This window comes from Carlito syrichta, unplaced genomic scaffold (genome assembly GCF_000164805.1).
Source record: "Carlito syrichta isolate Samal-C Ts95f unplaced genomic scaffold, Tarsius_syrichta-2.0.1 Scaffold308881, whole genome shotgun sequence".
NCBI lineage: Eukaryota > Metazoa > Chordata > Mammalia > Primates > Tarsiidae > Carlito > Carlito syrichta.
The window spans coordinates 314,487-320,547 of record NW_007252977.1 but is presented as its reverse complement, the minus strand read 5'-3'; the positions used below and the strand labels follow the sequence as shown (position 1 = coordinate 320,547).

Genomic DNA, 6,061 nt, shown 5'->3' with positions numbered 1-6,061 from the left:
GGGACGAAGAGGGCGTCCTGGGCCTCGCCGTTGGGCGCCCGGGCTGTGACGCCGGAGAGCCGGCCGGCAGTCCAGGGGCGATGACGGCCTGACAGGGGGGAGGCCGAGGTCGGTGCTCACCTTCGGGCTCGGGGTCCCCCTCGGAACCTCGGCTGCCTTCTTTTTTATTTTGCGCTTATTTTTATTTTAAAGATGTGGGGTTCAGTTCAGGATTAGGTATACAAGTGATCATCTTACAGGTCAAGTTTAGGCTTCCCTTTGGTCCTCACTTGGCCTGGTTTGAGATCAAGTAACCTTACTGATGTTGTGTTCCCCCCACTCCCCCACCCCAGCAGTATACCGCTAATGCCAATTCCTTTGGTACAGTATTATGGCAAATGTTCAGGGTCCGCTTATGAGTGAGAACATGTGGTACTCTGTTCTTTGTTTCTGTGACAGCTCACTGAGTATTATAGATTCTAAATGCATTCAAGTTACTGTGAAGTCCATATGTTAATCTTTCTTTAGGGCTGTGTAATATTCCATTTCTATATACCACAATCCAGTCTTGATGGGCAGCAGGGTTGGTTCCATGTTTTTCTTATTGTGAATAGTACTGCAATAAACATGCGTTTGCAGATATCTTTTTTGTAGAATGATTTGAGTTTCTCCAGGTATATTCCCAGAAGTTGGGATTGCTGGGTCATATGGAAGGTCAAGGTCTAGCTCTTTTAGAAATCGCCACACTGTTTTCCAAAGAGGTGGCATTCGTTTGCATTTCCAACAGCATTTATAAAATCGGAGCTGTGGCACCTACTTCAGAGATGTCATAGGAGAATTAAATGTTAATTCCACGTAAAACCTTTACTTGGTCCCTAACACGCAGTGAGCTTCCAAGCAACGTTGATGCTGATGCACTGCAAGAGGTAAGGAGCCACAACCTACCTGATTGCTGGGGACCCAGTGAGTGCTTCACTCTCCCTCTGCCCACACCTCTGTGAGACATGGGGGAGACATGGAGTTGGTGGGGGGTGGTGAGCACTTTGCCCCTAGAGTTTGCACCTTCAGGCCCTGAGCAGTAGGGCCAGGTGTGGTGGCTCATGCCTGTAATCTCAGCAGTCTTTGAGGCCAAGGCGGGAGGATTGCTTAAGTTCAGGAGATCAAGACCATTTCCAGTGGGATTATTAGGACATTTCAACACCAGCCTGGGCAATATAATGAGACCTCATCTCTACCAAAAAAAAAAAATAAAAAATAGCCAGGTGTGGTTACACCCATCTGCAAAACAGAATGAGACCCTGACTCAAGGCAAACAAACAAAAAAACACTACAACTCTTAATTCCCCTTTGAATCAGACCTGTTGAAAGATTCAGGAACCTCTAAGATGCAGTCACCTTTCCCATTAGCTTGTAGGAAGCATGTAAACAATGCCAGCACTAAATCACAGTTCAGCAGAAGAATCAGCCTGCTGATCACACTCCTCAGAGGCTTTCAAAAGGGAGGCGTTTGCATGTTCAGAAAGGGTTTTAGGGTCTGGTGAACTTAGCTGCATGTTTGGGAAGAAAAGAAACTTTATGAAAATTTGCCAAAGGCAAAATAATGGGTCCTAGACTTGAGAAGGTGAGCTGGTTCAGAGCTAAGACATAGTAGGCACACAGTAAGTTTTGCCGAATACCATGTATTTGGGGCTTACTGCACGTATCAAATCTTCTTATATAAATCGGCTTTAAAGAGTTATTTCTTCAGAAGAAAAAGATTTTTTATTTTTTGAATTGAGGTCTCACTCTATCTCCCAGGCTGGAGTGCAGTGCTATGATCGTGGCTTACCGAAGTCCCAGCTTCTTGGACTCAGGAGATCTTTCCACCTTAGCCTCTTCAGGTAGCTGGGACTACAGGTATGCACCACCATGCTTGGCTAAGTTTTTAATTTCTTGTAGATACAGGGTCTTACTGTGTTGCCCAAGCTGGTGTTGAACTCTTGGGCTTAAGCAATCTTCCTGCCTCAGCCTCCCAAGGTGCTGGGATGTGAGCCACCATGCCAGGCCTAAGACAATTTCTGAAACAATAAAAATTACAAAATAAAAAGAGCAGGAACTGATTGGGAAAAATGTTTTGGAACCCAAATTCAATATTTCTAATAATCAAATGAAAAGTTTACTACAGCTACGCAGCATATGAATGGCAGTGTTGTAACCCTGCAATGTTACAGGGTTGATGCTCAAGGTCATGGTGGCCCTCCTCTCCAGTACGTGGTCCTGTTTGCCCATTCTCTTCTTCCTTCTTTTCTTTCCAATTTTATTTATGTTCAATTCATTCCAAAGTGATGACTTAGATAACCTTCAGATTGCATTTTCTGTATTTCTCTACGTCCTCCATGCTCCCAAGCTGTCTGACCCTATGAGAACTGGGTCTGTTCTAGAATTGGTATCCACAAGTGTTCATCAAAGTGAATAGAAGCACGAAGGCTTATGGGAATCTATAATATCAATTATGGAAGGCAAAGAGGGAATTTCCAACATTTATGGAAGTGGCAAAGAGGTGACAATTTATGGCCACATAGCATTTTATAAACATTTTTCTCAAAATTATAAACCTCAGATATCAAGAAGTTTCATCCAAAAAAGACAGTACTAAAGTGGATTTACACTGTGGCTGAAAGTCTGGCATTATGGCTTGTTTCTTCCCTTATAATTCTTTGTCCTCTGGTTATGTTTACATTTCCAGTGGGATTATTAGGACATTTAAAACAATTTTCACAAATAATTGATTTGGTTTTCAGTTGTGGAGCTGGGGGTGGGGAGTGGAAACTCATAAAGCAGGTGAAATTAGCATGTTCTTAATAGGACAACTTAGATTATAGATTTATTTGTAAAATGGTAAGTATTTATGAAAAGATGTCTCTAAAACCTGAGCTAAATGAAATCAGAGTCAAGGTATACAGCGTAGAGTTTAAAAGAGGATTCATTTGTTCATACATTCACAAATTTTTTTTTTTTTTTTTTTTGAGTTGAAGTCTCACTCTGTCGCCCAGACTGGAGTGCAGTGGCCACTCCCGGCCACCGCAGCCTCGACCTGCTGGGCTCCGGCGATCCTTCCGCCTCAGCCTTCCAAGTAGCTGGAACTACAGATGCGCGCTACCACGCCCGGCTAGTTTTTGATTTATTGTAGAGATGAGGTCTTGCCAAGTTGCCCAGGCGGGTCTCGAACCCGCAGGCTCAGGCAATCCACTCACCTCAGCCTCCCAAAGGCGCGGGATTACAGGCAGAGCCACTGAGCCTGGCTCATTTACAAATTTTTATTGAACAGCCTCTTCTCCCATAGGTTGGGTCTGTATGAGGTTCTCATTTTGATGAAATTCTTGTCCATTTCATCATTCTGATACATAAACTGTTCTAAGAGGAGCTGTACAAATGATTTTGCTTTTCCTAGTAGTAAATGTTTAGACAGTGTTAGCTACCGGTGTTCTCGAGGGGCTTAGATCAGAGTGATTCCCAAAGCAATGGCATCCTGTCCTTACTAACTTAAGGGGAGATTTACCAGAAAAGGGAACAGAGAGGAGGTGGGTGGGAGCTAAGTGGTTAAGCACATTCTAGTATCTTCCAGACAGCAGAATTATGTACTCTTCAATAAGCCCCCCTCTGCAACATTTTTAATTGCCCTACTTAAACCAGAGAATTCTAAAAATTTATAAAAATTCATATTGGTGCATTTATCTTCCCACTGTTATTATGTGTCATAGCTTCTGACAAAAGAGCTGATTGTTAGTTGGTATCTTAAATACTGGAGGAATAATAACTTGATATAGTAGATCAGTATTTGTGAGTTGGGTGATTTATAACCATGTTGCTTCTTTCAGCACAGTGCTTAAGAAAGAAGGTTGCTTTTCTGGTTCATTGAAAATTGTATGTGAACGCTCTGGTGAGTAAAAACACCTAATTTTTTTCCTTCGGTTTTTTCTTATGTCTTTATTTTATTATAGAGATGTGGGGTACAAGTCAGGGTTAGGTACTTTAGTAGTCTACGTGCAGGTGAAGTTTGGCTTCCAATTGGTTCTCACTTCCCCTGGTCTAGGACCAGGTATCCTTTGTGTTATTATATGCCCCCCCCCTTACTCCCCTGGCAGTGTCCTGTAACTGCTTATCCCTCCCTTGTGCTATAGTGATTAATGTTCAGATACCACTTATGTGTGAAGACACGTGGTATTCAGTTCCTTTTTTCTGTGATAGGTCACTAGGTAAGATGGTCTCCAGCGCCATCCAATTTATTGCAAAGTCCATGATTTTGTCCTTTATAGCTGCATAATACTCCGTCATGCATATGTACCACATTTTCTTTATCCAGTCCACTTTTGATGGGCAAAACACGCTTCTAAGAAGTTTTATTATTTTTTTATTTAAAAAAATGCCTTACATACAGTTTCAGTCAGGGTCTATTTTTAAAACTGCCTTTGTGCAAATTAGTTATTAATGAAAAATACAGTAATAATAACCTCTTGATCTCACCATGGTTTTTTTTTGTTGTTGTTGTTTGCTTGTTTGCTTTCCTGCCTCAGGTTTATTTTTACAAATAGCTCAGAAGGACACCAGCTCCACACGGACAGCAGCCTGGGGGTCAAACCAGTCCTTCTGTCCTCACCTTGGCAGATAGGGACCTCTACTTGAGAGCCTTTGTCGGATTCTGGGCACCTTTGGGAGCCTGAGCAGGAGCTGGAGCTGCAGGTGAAACTGCAGCCGGGACCTTAGTTTGATCCTTGGCCTTTGGCCGGCAGAGTCTGCGGCCCTTGGCAATATGGGCATGAATAAACTTCCCAAGCTTGGGATGGGCAATGCATGCGAGTTGAGTAAGCTTGTGGCTAGGACCCTTTGGGATCTTGGGCTTAACCTTCTTGGGCTTTATGAGGGCCTTGAAGCCTCAGCACATGCACTTGTGGCATTGGCGTTGTTGGCTTGCATCTTCTTCAGGCCCTTCTTTTTGTGCTTCTTGGCAAAGTGCATGTTCCTCAGAAACTTGGGGCTCACCCCCTTAAGAGACTTATATCTTTGTGATTGGGGTTTCTTGATGCCATTTCTTTGCCATTTTCGGGACTGGTTGTGTGTGGTATGGTGCTCAGACTTGGCCATGTCTGCACTGTAAACTGTGGCTTCCACTATGTGTTTTAATAACATTTGAAACATTTGGATTAGACTAGGGTTTCTCAACCTTGACACTACTTACATTTGGGGCCAGATCATTCTTTGTTGTGAGAGGCTGTCCAGCGTATTGTAGGATGTTTAGCAACTACCCACTAGATGCCAATAACACTCTCCAGTCATGACATCCAAAATGTTTTCAAATGTTGCCAAATGTCCCCAAGGGGCCAAAATAGACTTTCCCCTCCTTCCCCAAACTGAGAACCACTGCACAAAGCACCCTGAAGCAATGTTTTGTGAATGAGTAAAATTAAACTCTAGGTCTTCATTTACAAACCCATGGTTAAGATAAATCTCAGGACTGGGTTACTAATGTATCAGAAACTCCAGGGCTTTTGAAATTAAGTTAAGGATATTTGTCCTCTCTTTGAAGAATTCATTATCACAGATTAATTGCAAATGTTCAATACAGTGCTGGTATTAATTAAGGGATAGGTATAGTCCATCAAGTGACTGAAAAGAATCAACTACCAAGCCCTGTCTACTTTGCTTGACCCCCTGTGCTAGGACTGTTGAAATGATTATAGCTGAAAAAAACATAGATTTGGGATTTCTTGATCCATAAGATTTCATCTTAGGGCTATAAAATTCAGTGATTTTTGACAGTCTTCAGGAACTGAATTGCTTTTGCAAATTTTGGATGACCTTAACTGAGAAGTTCATGGAACAACCAGGCAGTTGCTTACCAGGCCCTGTAGACAACCCTACCCAGGCAAGCTTATTATCAACAAGTACAAAGCTTGAGAAATTCAGGAAGACTGGCTGCTTCCTGCATGAGCCACTCTCTCTGTGGCATAGTGGACTTTGCATTAAGTATTCCTTCCACAATACCCTGTCCCCAATATATCTTTCCACCTCTTACTCCCCAACCTCACCCTCCAACTAAACTATC

General features: G+C 42.8%; 1 pseudogene; it reads right to left on the bottom strand.

Moving 5' to 3' along the window:
- Positions 1-4,633: 4,633 nt before the first annotated feature.
- On the bottom strand, positions 4,634-5,100 carry LOC103268743 (annotated as a pseudogene).
- Positions 5,101-6,061: the final 961 nt, after the last annotated feature.